General features: G+C 38.2%; 6 non-coding genes across 6 annotated transcripts; all 6 read left to right on the top strand.

The window, feature by feature from the left end:
* The first annotated feature begins 2,461 nt into the window (after positions 1 to 2,461).
* Positions 2,462 to 2,534, top strand: TRNAF-GAA (transfer RNA phenylalanine (anticodon GAA)). Its single transcript has one exon. It is a non-coding gene; the product is annotated as a tRNA-Phe (tRNA).
* Positions 2,535 to 3,624: 1,090 nt separating this feature from the next.
* Positions 3,625 to 3,697, top strand: TRNAF-GAA (transfer RNA phenylalanine (anticodon GAA)). The gene has a single exon. It is a non-coding gene; the product is annotated as a tRNA-Phe (tRNA).
* Positions 3,698 to 4,788: 1,091 nt separating this feature from the next.
* TRNAS-GGA (transfer RNA serine (anticodon GGA)) lies at positions 4,789 to 4,861 on the top strand. The gene has a single exon. It is a non-coding gene; the product is annotated as a tRNA-Ser (tRNA).
* Positions 4,862 to 6,535: 1,674 nt separating this feature from the next.
* On the top strand, positions 6,536 to 6,608 carry TRNAF-GAA (transfer RNA phenylalanine (anticodon GAA)). The gene has a single exon. It is a non-coding gene; the product is annotated as a tRNA-Phe (tRNA).
* Positions 6,609 to 11,773: 5,165 nt separating this feature from the next.
* On the top strand, positions 11,774 to 11,846 carry TRNAF-GAA (transfer RNA phenylalanine (anticodon GAA)). Its single transcript has one exon. It is a non-coding gene; the product is annotated as a tRNA-Phe (tRNA).
* A 1,091-nt stretch (positions 11,847 to 12,937) lies between these two features.
* TRNAF-GAA (transfer RNA phenylalanine (anticodon GAA)) lies at positions 12,938 to 13,010 on the top strand. Its single transcript has one exon. It is a non-coding gene; the product is annotated as a tRNA-Phe (tRNA).
* Positions 13,011 to 15,557: the final 2,547 nt, after the last annotated feature.

Raw genomic sequence — 15,557 nt, 5'->3', positions numbered from 1 at the left:
CCAGTTAACTGGGGAATGATACAGGACTCCTTAAAACATATCTCTACCATATGAGGTTAAAAATCCAGGTCCTGCATCTATTTTGTTAAATGGTTTAAATTAAAGTGTGAAGACCACAGCTATAAGCAGGCTGAAATAGCTCAGTTGGGAGAGCGTTAGACTGAAAATCTAAAGGTCCCTGGTTCAATCCCGGGTTTCGGCACAGTTGAGAGGTTCCTTGCTTCTAACAAAATAGGTCTTGGAATCAGCTGTTGTACTTTTTCTCTATTCATCAATTTTTTTCCAACTGATCTACAACACAATCAATTTAACATAGACTTTGCTTTATGTCCTCCTTCTAAACTTGCTTCCACCTCTCTTACCTTCAGGTTTGACAATGAATATTTCCCATTTCATGCTTTTTTGTAAAGTAAACTCTTGTCTGCATTACCTTCCACCTCCCCTTGAATACAGATGTCAGTAGTCAGATGACATTGCTTACCTACTCATGCCAAATATATCTGGGTAATATAGTGCTAGTCCATTCAGAGTTAAAAAAACAACTACCTAACCTGGATCCCAAAACTGCTATTTGCCCATTGCACCAGTTAATTGCGGAATGATACAGGACTCCTTAAAACATATCTCTACCATATGAGGTTAAAAATCCAAGTCCTGCATCTATTTTGTTAAATGGTTTAAATTAAAGTATGAAGACCACAGCTATAAGCAGGCCGCAATAGCTCAGTTGGGAGAGCGTTACACTGAAGATCTGAAGGTCCCTGGTTCAATCCCGGGTTTCGGCACAGTTGAGAGGTTCCTTGCTTCTAAAAAAAATAGGTCTTGGAATCAGCTGTAGTACTTTTTCTCTATTCATCAAATTTTTTCCAACTGATCTACAACACACTCAATTTAACATAGACTTTGATTTATGTCCTCCTTCTAAACTTGCTTCCATCTCTCTTACCTTCAGGTTTGACAATGAATATTTCCCATTTCATGCTTTTTTGTAAAGTAAACTCTTGTCTGCATTACCTTCCACCTCCCCTTGAATACAGATGTCAGTAGTCAGATGACATTGCTTACCTACTCATGCCAAATATATCTGGGTAATATAGTGCTAGTCCATTCAGAGTTAAAAAAACAACTACCTAACCTGGATCCCAAAACTGCAATTTGCCCATTGCACCAGTTAATTGCGGAATGACACAGGACTCCTTAAAACATATCTCTACCATATGAGGTTAAAAATCCAGGTCCTGCATCTATTTTGTTAAATGGTTTAAATTAGAGTATGAAGACCACATCTATAAGCTGGCCGCTATAGCTCAGTTGGGAGAGCGTTAGACTCTAGATCTAAAGGTCCCTGGTTCCATCCCGGGTTTCGGCACAGTTGAGAGGTTCCTTGCTTCTAACAAAATAGGTCTTGGAAGCAGCTGTAGTACTTTTTTCTCTATCAACATTTTTATCAACTGATCTACAAAATGATCAATTCAACATAGACTTTGCTTTCTGTCCTCCTTTTAAACTTTCTTCCACCTATCTTGCCTTCAGGTTTGACAATGAATGTTTCCCATTTAGTCCTTTTTTGTAAAGTAAACTCTTGTCTGCATCACATTCCACTTCCCCTTGAACACAGATGTCAGTAGTCAGATGACATTGCTTACCTACTCATGCCAAATATATCTAGGTAATATAGTGCTAGTCCATTCAGAGTTAAAAAAACAACTACCTAACCTGGATCCCAAAAATGCTATTTACCCATTGCACCAGTTAACTGGGGAATGATACAGGACTCCTTAAAACATATCTCTACCATATGAGGTTAAAAATCCAGGTCCTGCATCTATTTTGTTAAATGGTTTAAATTAAAGTGTGAAGACCACAGCTATAAGCAGGCTGAAATAGCTCAGTTGGGAGAGCGTTAGACTGAAGATCTAAAGGTCCCTGGTTCAATCCCGGGTTTCGGCACAGTTGAGAGGTTCCTTGCTTCTAACAAAATAGGTCTTGGAATCAGCTGTTGTACTTTTTCTCTATTCATCAATTTTTTTCCAACTGATCTACAACACAATCAATTTAACATAGACTTTGCTTTATGTCCTCCTTCTAAACTTGCTTCCACCTCTCTTACCTTCAGGTTTGACAATGAATATTTCCCATTTCATGCTTTTTTGTAAAGTAAACTCTTGTCTGCATTACCTTCCACCTCCCCTTGAATACAGATGTCAGTAGTCAGATGACATTGCTTACCTACTCATGCCAAATATATCTGGGTAATATAGTGCTAGTCCATTCAGAGTTAAAAAAACAACTACCTAACCTGGATCCCAAAAATGCTATTTACCCATTGCACCAGTTAACTGGGGAATGATACAGGACTCCTTAAAACATATCTCTACCATATGAGGTTAAAAACTCCAGGCCCTGCATCTATTTTGTTAAATGGTTCAAATTAAAGTATGAAGACCCCAGCTATCAGAAGGCCGAAATAGCTCAGTTGGGAGAGCGTTAGACTGAAGATCTAAAGGTCCCTGGTTCAATCCCGGGTTTCGGCACAGTTGAGAGGTTCCTTGCTTCTAACAAAATAGGTCTTGGAATCAGCTGTAGTACTTTTTCTCTGTTAACATTTTTATCAACTGATCTACAAAATGATCAATTCAACATAGACTTTGCTTTCTGTCCTCCTTTTAATCTTTCTTCCACCTATCTTGCCTTCCGGTTTGACTATGAATGTTTTCCATTTCGTCCTTTTTTGTAAAGTAAACTCTTGTCTGCATCACATTCCACTTCCCCTTGAACACAGATGTCAGTAGTCAGATGACATTGCTTACCTACTCATGCCAAATATATCTGGGTAATATAGTGCTAGTCCATTCAGAGTTAAAAAAACAACTACCTAACCTGGATCCCAAAAATGCTATTTACCCATTGCACCAGTTAACTGGGGAATGATACAGGACTCCTTAAAACATATCTCTACCATATGAGGTTAAAAATCCAGGTCATGCCTCTATTTTGTTAAATGGTTCAAATTAAAGTATGAAGACCCCAACTATCAGAAGGCCGAAATAGCTCAGTTGGGAGAGCGGTAGACTGAAGATCTAAAGGTCCCTGGTTCAATCCCGGGTTTCGGCACAGTTGAGACGTTCCTTGCTTCTAACAAAATAGGTCTTGGAATCAGCTGTAGTACTTTTTCTCTATTCATCAAATTTTTTCCAACTGATCTACAACACAATCAATTCAACATAGACTTTGCTTTATGTCCTCCTTCTAAACTTGCTTCCACCTCTCTTATCTTCAGGTTTGACAATGAATATTTCCCATTTCATGCTTTTTTGTAAAGTAAACTCTTGTCTGCATTACCTTCCACTTCCCCTTGAACACAGATGTCAGTAGTCAGATGACATTGCTTACCTACTCATGCCAAATATATCTGGATAATATAGTGCTAGTCCATTCAGAGTTAAAAAAACAACTACCTATCCTGGATCCAAAAAATGCTATTTACCCATTGTACCAGTTAATTGCGGAATGATACAGGACTCCTTAAGACATATCTCTACCATATGAGGTTAAAAATCCAGGTCCTGCATCTATTTTGTTAAATGGTTTAAATTAAAGTATGAAGACCACAGCTATAAGCAGGCCGAAATAGCTCAGTTGGGAGAGCGTTAGACTGAAGATCTAAAGGTCCCTGGTTCAATTCCGGGTTTCGGCACAGTTGAGAGGTTCCTTGCTTCTAAAAAAATAGGTCTTGGAATCAGCTGTAGTACTTTTTCTCTATTCATCAAATTTTTTCCAATTGATCTACAACACAATCAATTTAACATAGACTTTGCTTTATGTCCTCCTTCTAAACTTGCATCCACCTCTCTTACCTTCAGGTTTGACAATGAATATTTCCCATTTCATGCTTTTTTGTAAAGTAAACTCTTGTCTGCATTACCTTCCACCTCCGCTTGAATACAGATGTCAGTAGTCAGATGACATTGCTTACCTACTCATGCCAAATATATCTGGGTAATATAGTGCTAGTCCATTCAGAGTTAAAAAAACAACTACCTAACCTGGATCCCAAAACTGCAATTTGCCCATTGCACCAGTTAATTGCGGAATGATACAGGACTCCTTAAAACATATCTCTACCATATGAGGTTAAAAATCCAGGTCCTGCATCTATTTTGTTAAATGGTTTAAATTAGAGTATGAAGACCACAGCTATAAGCTGGCCGCTATAGCTCAGTTGGGAGAGCGTTAGACTCTAGATCTAAAGGTCCCTGGTTCCATCCCGGGTTTCGGCACAGTTGAGAGGTTCCTTGCTTCTAACAAAATAGGTCTTGGAATCAGCTGTAGTACTTTTTTCTCTATCAACATTTTTATCAACTGATCTACAAAATGATCAATTCAACATAGACTTTGCTTTCTGTCCTCCTTTTAAACTTTCTTCCACCTATCTTGCCTTCAGGTTTGACAATGAATGTTTCCCATTTAGTCCTTTTTTGTAAAGTAAACTCTTGTCTGCATCACATTCCACTTCCCCTTGAACACAGATGTCAGTAGTCAGATGACATTGCTTACCTACTCATGCCAAATATATCTAGGTAATATAGTGCTAGTCCATTCAGAGTTAAAAAAACAACTACCTAACCTGGATCCCAAAAATGCTATTTACCCATTGAACCAGTTAACTGGGGAATGATACAGGACTCCTTAAAACATATCTCTACCATATGAGGTTAAAAATCCAGGTCCTGCATCTATTTTGTTAAATGGTTTAAATTAAAGTGTGAAGACCACAGCTATAAGCAGGCTGAAATAGCTCAGTTGGGAGAGCGTTAGACTGGAAATCTAAAGGTCCCTGGTTCAATCCCGGGTTTCGGCACAGTTGAGAGGTTCCTTGCTTCTAACAAAATAGGTCTTGGAATCAGCTGTTGTACTTTTTCTCTATTCATCAATTTTTTTCCAACTGATCTACAACACAATCAATTTAACATAGACTTTGCTTTATGTCCTCCTTCTAAACTTGCTTCCACCTCTCTTACCTTCAGGTTTGACAATGAATATTTCCCATTTCATGCTTTTTTGTAAAGTAAACTCTTGTCTGCATTACCTTCCACCTCCCCTTGAATACAGATGTCAGTAGTCAGATGACATTGCTTACCTACTCATGCCAAATATATCTGGGTAATATAGTGCTAGTCCATTCAGAGTTAAAAAAACAACTACCTAACCTGGATCCCAAAACTGCTATTTGCCCATTGCACCAGTTAATTGCGGAATGATACAGGACTCCTTAAAACATATCTCTACCATATGAGGTTAAAAATCCAAGTCCTGCATCTATTTTGTTAAATGGTTTAAATTAAAGTATGAAGACCACAGCTATAAGCAGGCCGCAATAGCTCAGTTGGGAGAGCGTTACACTGAAGATCTGAAGGTCCCTGGTTCAATCCCGGGTTTCGGCACAGTTGAGAGGTTTCTTGCTTCTAACAAAATAGGTCTTGGAATAAGCTGTAGTACTTTTTTCTCTATCAACATTTTTATCAACTGATCTACAAAATGATCAATTCAACATAGACTTTGCTTTCTGTCCTCTTTTTAAACTTTCTTCCACCTATCTTGCCTTCAGGTTTGACAATGAATGTTTCCCATTTCGTCCTTTTTTGTAAAGTAAACTCTTGTCTGCATCACATTCCACTTCCCCTTGAACACAGATGTCAGTAGTCAGATGACATTGCTTACCTACTCATGCCAAATATATCTAGGTAATATAGTGCTAGTCCATTCAGAGTTAAAAAAACAACTACCTAACCTGGATCCCAAAAATGCTATTTACCCATTGCACCAGTTAACTGGGGAATGGTACAGGACTCCTTAAAACATATCTCTACCATATGAGGTTAAAAATCCAGGTCCTGCATCTATTTTGTTAAATGGTTCAAATTAAAGTATGAAGACCACAGCTATGAGAAGGCCGAAATAGCTCAGTTTGGAGAGCGTTAGACTGAAGATCTGAAGGTCCCTGGATCAATCCCAGGTTTCGGCACAGTTGAGAGGTTCCTTGCTTCTAGCAAAATAGGTCTTGGAATCAGCTGTAGAACTTTTTCTCTATTCATCAAATTTTTTCGAACTGATCTACAACACAATCAATTTAACATAGACTTTGCTTTATGTCCTCCTTCTAAACTTGCTTCCACCTCTCTTACCTTCAGGTTTGACAATGAATATTTCGCATTTCATGCTTTTTTGTAAAGTAAACTCTTGTCTGCATTACCTTCCACTTCCCCTTGAACACAGATGTCAGTAGTCAGATGACATTGCCTACCTACTCATGCCAAATATATCTGGGTAATATAGTGCTAGTCCATTCAGAGTTAAAAAAACAACTACCTAACCTGGATCCAAAAAATGCTATTTACCCATTGTACCAGTTAATTGCGGAATGATACAGGACTCCTTAAAACATATCTCTACCATATGAGGTTAAAAATCCAGGTCCTGCATCTATTTTGCTAAATGGTTTAAATTAAAGTATGAAGACCACAGCTATAAGCAGGCCGAAATAGCTCAGTTGGGAGAGCGTTAGACTGAAGATCTAAAGGTCCCTGGTTCAATCCCGGGTTTCGGCACAGTTGAGAGGTTCCTTGCTTCTAACAAAATAGGTCTTGGAATCAGCTGTAGTACTTTTTCTCTATTCATCAAATTATTTCCAACTGATCTACAACACAATCAATTTAACATAGACTTTGCTTTATGTCCTCCTTCTAAACTTGCTTCCACCTCTCTTACCTTCAGGTTTGACAATGAATATTTCCCATTTCATGCTTTTTTGTAAAGTAAACTCTTGTCTGCATTACCTTCCACCTCCCCTTGAATACAGATGTCAGTAGTCAGATGACATTGCTTACCTACTCATGCCAAATATATCTGGGTAATATAGTGCTAGTCCATTCAGAGTTAAAAAAACAACTACCTAACCTGGATCCCAAAAATGCTATTTGCCCATTGCACCAGTTAATTGCGGAATGATACAGGACTCCTTAAAACATATCTCTACCATATGAGGTTAAAAATCCAGGTCCTGCATCTATTTTGTTAAATAGTTTAAATTAAAGTATGAAGACCACAGCTATAAGCAGGCCGCAATAGCTCAGTGGGGAGAGCGTTAGACTGAAGATCTAAAGGTCCCTGGTTCCATCCCGGGTTTCGGCACAGTTGAGAGGTTCCTTGCTTCTAACAAAATAGGTCTTGGAATCAGCTGTAGTACTTTTTTCTCTATCAACATTTTTATCAACTGATCTACAAAATGATCAATTCAACATAGACTTTGCTTTCTGTCCTCCTTTTAAACTTTCTTCCACCTATCTTGCCTTCAGGTTTGACAATGAATGTTTCCCATTTCGTCCATTTTTGTAAAGTAAACTCTTGTCTGCATCACATTCCACTTCCCCTTGAACACAGATGTCAGTAGTCAGATGACATTGCTTACCTACTCATGCCAAATATATCTAGGTAATATAGTGCTAGTCCATTCAGAGTTAAAAAAACAACTACCTAACCTGGATCCCAAAAATGCTATTTACCCATTGCACCAGTTAACTGGGGAATTATACAGGACTCCTTAAAACATATCTCTACCATATGAGGGTAAAAATCTAGGTCCTGCATCTATTTTGTTAAATGGTTTAAATTAAAGTATGAAGACCCCAGCTATAAGCAGGCCGAAATAGCTCAGTTGGGAGAGCATTAGACTGAAGATCTAAAGGTCCCTTGTTCAATCCCGGGTTTCGGCACAGTTGAGAGGTTCCTTGCTTCTAACAAAATAGGTCTTGGAATCAGCTGTAGTACTTTTTCTCTATTCATCAAATTTTTTCCAACTGATCTACAACACAATCAATTTAACATAGACTTTGCTTTATGTCCTCCTTCTAAACTTGCTTCCACCTCTCTTACCTTCAGGTTTGACAATGAATATTTCCCATTTCATGCTTTTTTGTAAAGTAAACTCTTGTCTGCATTACCTTCCACCTCCCCTTGAATACAGATGTCAGTAGTCAGATGACATTGCTTACCTACTCATGCCAAATATATCTGGGTAATATAGTGCTAGTCCATTCAGAGTTAAAAAAAACAACTACCTAACCTGGATCCCAAAACTGCTATTTGCCCATTGCACCAGTTAATTGCGGAATGATACAGGACTCCTTAAAACATATCTCTACCATATGAGGTTAAAAATCCAGGTCCTGCATCTATTTTGTTAAATGGTTTAAATTAAAGTATGAAGACCACAGCTATAAGCAGGCCGCAATAGCTCAGTTTGGAGAGCGTTAGACTGAACATCTAAAGGTCCCTGGTTCAATCCCGGGTTTCGGCACAGTTGAGAGGTTCCTTGCTTCTAACAAAATAGGTCTTGGAATCAGCTGTAGTACTTTTTCTCTATTCATCAAATTTTTTCCAACTGATCTACAACACAATCAATTTAACATAGACTTTGCTTTATTTACTCCTTCTAAACTTGCTTCCACCTCTCTTACCTTCAGGTTTGACAATGAATATTTCCCATTTCATGCTTTTTTGTAAAGTAAACTCTTGTCTGCATTACCTTCCACTTCCCCTTGAACACAGATGTCAGTAGTCAGATGACATTGCTTACCTACTCATGCCAAATATATCTGGGTAATATAGTGCTAGTCCATTCAGAGTTAAAAAAACAACTACCTAACCTGGATCCCAAAAATGCTATTAACCCATTGCACCAGTTAATTGCGGAATGATACAGGACTCCTTAAAACATATCTCACCATATGAGGTTAAAAATCCAGGTCCTGCATCTATTTTGTTAAATGGTTTAAATTAAAGTATGAAGACCACAGCTATAAGCAGGCCAAAATAGCTAAGCTGGGAGAGCGTTAGACTGAAGATCTAAAGGTCCCTGGTTCAATCCTGGGTTTCGGCACAGTTGAGAGGTTCCTTGCTTCTAACAAAATAGGTCTTGGAATCAGCTGTAGTACTCTTTTCTCTATCAACATTTTTATCAACTGATCTACAAAATGATCAATTCAACATAGACTTTGCTTTCTGTCCTCCTTTTAAACTTTCTTCCACCTATCTTGCCTTCAGGTTTGACTATGAATGTTTTCCATTTTGTCCTTTTTTGTAAAGTAAACTCTTGTCTGCATCACATTCCACTTCCCCTTGAACACAGATGTCAGTAGTCAGATGACATTGCTTACCTACTCATGCCAAATATATCTGGGTAATATAGTGCTAGTCCATTCAGAGTTAAAAAAACAACTACCTAACCTGGATCCCAAAAATGCTATTTACACATTGCACCAGTTAACTGGGGAATGATACAGGACTCCTTAAAACATAACCTACCATATGAGGTTAAAAATCCAGGTCCTGCATCTATTTTGTTAAATGGTTTAAATTAAAGTATGAAGACCACAGCTCTAAGCAGGCCGAAATAGCTCAGTTGGGCGAGCGTTAGACTGAAGATCTAAAGGTCCCTGGTTCAATCCCGGGTTTCGGCACAGTTGAGAGGTTCCTTGCTTCTAACATAATAGGTCTTGGGATCAGCTGTAGTTCTTTTTCTCTTTCATCAAATTTTTTCCAACTGATCTACAACACAATCAATTTAACATAGACTTTGCTTTATGTCCTCCTTCTAAACTTGCTTCCACCTCTCTTACCTTCAGGTTTGACAATGAATATTTCCCATTTCATGCTTTTTTGTAAAGTAAACTCTTGTCTGCATTACCTTCCACTTCCCCTTGAACACAGATGTCAGTAGTCAGATGACATTGCTTACCTACTCATGCCAAATATATCTGGGTAATATAGTGCTAGTCCATTCAGAGTTAAAAAAACAACTACCTAACCTGGATCCAAAAAATGCTATTTACCCATTGCACCAGTTAATTGCGGAATGATACAGGACTCCTTAAAACATATCTCTACCATGTGAGGTTAAAAATCCAGGTCCTGCATCTATTTTGTTAAATGGTTTAAATTAAAGTATGAAGACCACAGCTATAAGCAGGCTGAAATAGCTCAGTTGGGAGAGCGTTAGACTGAAGATCTGAAGGTCCCTGGTTCAATCCCGGGTTTCGGCACAGTTGAGAGGTTCCTTGCTTCTAACAAAATAGGTCTTTGAATCAGCTGTAGTACTTTTTCTCTATTCATCAAATTTTTTCCAACTGATCTACAACACAATCAATTTAACATAGACTTTGCTTTATATCCTCCTTCTAAACTTGCTTCCACCTCTCTTACCTTCAGGTTTGACAATGAATATTTCCCATTTCATGCTTTTTTGTAAAGTAAACTCTTGTCTGCATTACCTTCCACTTCCCCTTGAACACAGATGTCAGTAGTCAGATAACATTGCTTACCTACTCATGCCAAATATATCTGGGTAATATAGTGCTAGTCCATTCAGAGTTAAAAAAACAACTACCTAACCTGGATCCCAAAAATGCTATTTACCCATTGCACCAGTTAATTGCGGAATGATACAGGACTCCTTAAAACATATCTCACCATATGAGGTTAAAAATCCAGGTCCTGCATCTGTTTTGTTAAATGGTTTAAATTAAAGTATGAAGACCACAGCTATAAGCAGGCCAAAATAGCTCAGTTGGGAGAGCGTTAGACTGAAGATCTAAAGGTCCCTGGTTCAATCCTGGGTTTCGGCACAGTTGAGAGGTTCCTTGGTTCTAACAAAATAGGTCTTGGAATCAGCTGTAGTACTTTTTTCTCTATCAACATTTTTATCAACTGATCTACAAAATGATCAATTCAACATAGACTTTGCTTTCTGTCCTCCTTTTAAACTTTCTTCCACCTATCTTGCCTTCAGGTTTGACTATGAATGTTTTCCATTTCGTCCTTTTTTGTAAAGTAAACTCTTGTCTGCATCACATTCCACTTCCCCTTGAACACAGATGTCAGTAGTCAGATGACATTGCTTACCTACTCATGCCAAATATATCTGGGTAATATAGTGCTAGTCCATTCAGAGTTAAAAAAACAACTACCTAACCTGGATCCCAAAAATGCTATTTACCCATTGCACCAGTTAACTGGGGAATGATACAAGACTCCTTAAAACATATCTCTACCATATGAGGTTAAAAATCCAGGTCCTGCATCTATTTTGTTAAATGGTTCAAATTAAAGTATGAAGACCCCAGCTATCAGAAGGCTGAAATAGCTCAGTTGGGAGAGCGTTAGACTGAAGATCTAAAGGTCCCTGGTTCAATCCTGGGTTTCGGCACAGTTGAGACGTTCCTTGCTTCTAACAAAATAGGTCTTGGATTCAGCTGTAGTACTTTTTCTCTATTCATCAAATTTTTTCCAACTGATCTACAACACAATCAATTTAACATAGACTTTGCTTTATGTCCTCCTTCTAAACTTGCTTCCACCTCTCTTATCTTCAGGTTTAACAATGAATATTTCCCATGTCATGCTTTTTTGTAAAGTAAACTCTTGTCTGCATTACCTTCCACTTCCCCTTGAACACAGATGTCAGTAGTCAGATGACATTGCTTACCTACTCATGCCAAATATATCTGGATAATATAGTGCTAGTCCATTCAGAGTTAAAAAAACAACTACCTAACCTGGATCAAAAAAATGCTATTTACCCATTGTACCAGTTAATTGCGGAATGATACAGGACTCCTTAAAACATATCTCTACCATATGAGGTTAAAAATCCAGGTCCTGCATCTATTTTGTTAAATGGTTTAAATTAAAGTATGAAGACCACAGCTATAAGCAGGCCGAAATAGCTCAGTTGGGAGAGCGTTAGACTGAAGATCTAAAGGTCCCTGGTTCAATCCCGGGTTTCGGCACAGTTGAGAGGTTCCTTGCTTCCAAAAAAATAGGTCTTGGAATCAGCTGTAGTACTTTTTCTCTATTCATCAAACTTTTTCCAACTGATCTACAACACAATCAATTTAACATAGACTTTGCTTTATGTCCTCCTTCTAAACTTGCTTCCACCTCTCTTACCTTCAGGTTTGACAATGAATATTTCCCATTTCATGCTTTTTTGTAAAGTAAACTCTTGTCTGCATTACCTTCCACCTCCCCTTGAATACAGATGTCAGTAGTCAGATGACATTGCTTACCTACTCATGCCAAATATATCTGGGTAATATAGTGCTAGTCCATTCAGAGTTAAAAAAACAACTACCTAACCTGGATCCCAAAACTGCAATTTGCCCATTGCACCAGTTAATTGCGGAATGATACAGGACTCCTTAAAACATATCTCTACCATATGAGGTTAAAAATCCAGGTCCTGCATCTATTTTGTTAAATGGTTTAAATTAGAGTATGAAGACCACAGCTATAAGCTGGCCGCTATAGCTCAGTTGGGAGAGTGTTAGACTCTAGATCTAAAGGTCCCTGGTTCCATCCCGGGTTTCGGCACAGTTGAGAGGTTCCTTGCTTCTAACAAAATAGGTCTTGGAATCAGCTGTAGTACTTTTTTCTCTATCAACATTTTTATCAACTGATCTACAAAATGATCAATTCAACATAGACTTTGCTTTCTGTCCTCCTTTTAAACTTACTTCCACCTATCTTGCCTTCAGGTTTGACAATGAATGTTTCCCATTTAGTCATTTTTTGTAAAGTAAACTCTTGTCTGCATCACATTCCACTTCCCCTTGAACACAGATGTCAGTAGTCAGATGACATTGCTTACCTACTCATGCCAAATATATCTAGGTAATATAGTGCTAGTCCATTCAGAGTTAAAAAAACAACTACCTAACCTGGATCCCAAAAATGCTATTTACCCATTGCACCAGTTAACTGGGGAATGATACAGGACTCCTTAAAACATATCTCTACCATATGAGGTTAAAAATCCAGGTACTGCATCTATTTTGTTAAATCGTTTAAATTAAAGTATGAAGACCACAGCTATAATCAGGCCGAAATAGCTCAGTTGGGAGAGCGTTAGACTGAAGATCTAAAGGTCCCTGGTTCAATCCCGGGTTTCGGCACAGTTGAGAGGTTCCTTGCTTCTAACAAAATAGGTCTTGGAATCAGCTGTTGTACTTTTTCTCTATTCATCAAATTTTTTCCAACTGATCTACAACACAATCAATTTAACATAGACTTTGCTTTATGTCCTCCTTCTAAACTTGCTTCCACCTCTCTTACCTTCAGGTTTGACAATGAATATTTCCCATTTCATGCTTTTTTGTAAAGTAAACTCTTGTCTGCATTACCTTCCACCTCCCCTTGAATACAGATGTCAGTAGTCAGATGACATTGCTTACCTACTCATGCCAAATATATCTGGGTAATATAGTGCTAGTCCATTCAGAGTTAAAAAAACAACTACCTAACCTGGATCCCAAAACTGCTATTTGCCCATTGCACCAGTTAATTGCGGAATGATACAGGACTCCTTAAAACATATCTCTACCATATGAGGTTAAAAATCCAGGTCCTGCATCTATTTTGTTAAATGGTTTAAATTAAAGTATGAAGACCACAGCTATAAGCAGGCCGCAATAGCTCAGTTGGGAGAGCGTTAGACTGAAGATCTAAAGGTCCCTGGTTCAATCCCGGGTTTCGGCACAGTTGAGAGGTTCCTTGCTTCTAACAAAATAGGTCTTGACATAAGCTGTAGTACTTTTTTCTCTATCAACATTTTTATCAACTGATCTACAAAATGATCAATTCAACATAGACTTTGCTTTCTGTCCTCTTTTTAAACTTTCTTCCACCTATCTTGCCTTCAGGTTTGACAATGAATGTTTCCCATTTCGTCCTTTTTTGTAAAGTAAACTCTTGTCTGCATCTCATTCCACTTCCCCTTGAACACAGATGTCAGTAGTCAGATGACATTGCTTACCTACTCATGCCAAATATATCTAGGTAATATAGTGCTAGTCCATTCAGAGTTAAAAAAACAACTACCTAACCTGGATCCCAAAAATGCTATTTACCCATTGCACCAGTTAACTGGGGAATGGTACAGGACTCCTTAAAACATATCTCTACCATATGAGGTTAAAAATCCAGGTCCTGCATCTATTTTGTTAAATGGTTCAAATTAAAGTATGAAGACCACAGCTATGAGAAGGCCGAAATAGCTCAGTTTGGAGAGCGTTAGACTGAAGATCTAAAGGTCCCTGTTCAATCCCGGGTTTCGGCACAGTTGAGAGGTTCCTTGCATCTAGCAAAATAGGTCTTGGAATCAGCTGTAGAACTTTTTCTCTATTCATCAAATTTTTTCCAACTGATCTACAACACAATCAATTTAACATAGACTTTGCTTTATATCCTCCTTCTAAACTTGCTTCCACCTCCCTTACCTTCAGGTTTGACAATGAATATTTCCCATTTCATGCTTTTTTGTAAAGTAAACTCTTGTCTGCATTACCTTCCACTTCCCCTTGAACACAGATGTCAGTAGTCAGATGACATTGCTTACCTACTCATGCCAAATATATCTGGGTAATATAGTGCTAGTCCATTCAGAGTTAAAAAAACAACTACCTAAACTGGATCCCAAAAATGCTATTTACCCATTGCACCAGTTAATTGCGGAATGATACAGGACTCCTTAAAACATATCTCACCATATGAGGTTAAAAATCCAGGTCCTGCATCTGTTTTGTTAAATGGTTTAAATTAAAGTATGAAGACCATAGCTATAGGCAGGCCAAAATAGCTCAGTTGGGAGAGCGTTAGACTGAAGATCTAAAGGTCCCTGGTTCAATCCCGGGTTTCGGCACAGTTGAGAGGTTCCTTGCTTCTAACTAAATAGGTCTTGGAATCAGCTGTAGTACTTTTTTCTCTATCAACATTTTTATCAACTGATCTACAAAATGATCAATTCAACATAGACTTTGCTTTCTGTCCTCCTTTTAAACTTTCTTCCACCTATCTTGCCTTCAGGTTTGACTATGAATGTTTTCCATTTCGTCCTTTTTTGTAAAGTAAACTCTTGTCTGCATCACATTCCACTTCCCCTTGAACACAGATGTCAGTAGTCAGATGACATTGCTTACCTACTCATGCCAAATATATCTGGGTAATATAGTGCTAGTCCATTCAGAGTTAAAAAAACAACTACCTAACCTGGATCCCAAAAATGCTATTTACCCATTGCACCAGTTAACTGGGGAATGATACAGGACTCCTTAAAACATATCTCTACCATATGAGGTTAAAAATCCAGGTCCTGCATCTATTTTGTTAAATGGTTCAAATTAAAGTATGAAGACCCCAGCTATCAGAAGGCCGAAATAGCTCAGTTAGGAGAGCGTTAGACTGAAGATCTAAAGGTCCCTGGTTCAATCCCGGGTTTCGGCAGAGTTGAGAGGTTCCTTGCTTCTAACAAAATAGGTCTTGGAATCAGCTGTAGTACTTTTTCTCTATTAACATTTTTATCAACTGATCTACAAAATGATCAATTCAACATAGACTTTGCTTTCTGTCCTCCTTTTAAACTTTCTTCCACCTATCTTGCCTTCCGGTTTGACTATGAATGTTTTCCATTTCGTCCTTTTTTGTAAAGTAAACTCTTGTCTGCA

Source organism: Lissotriton vulgaris, chromosome 8 (assembly GCF_964263255.1).
Source record: "Lissotriton vulgaris chromosome 8, aLisVul1.2, whole genome shotgun sequence".
Taxonomy (NCBI): Eukaryota; Metazoa; Chordata; class Amphibia; order Caudata; family Salamandridae; genus Lissotriton; species Lissotriton vulgaris.
This window is presented reverse-complemented; position numbering and strand designations above follow the sequence as displayed.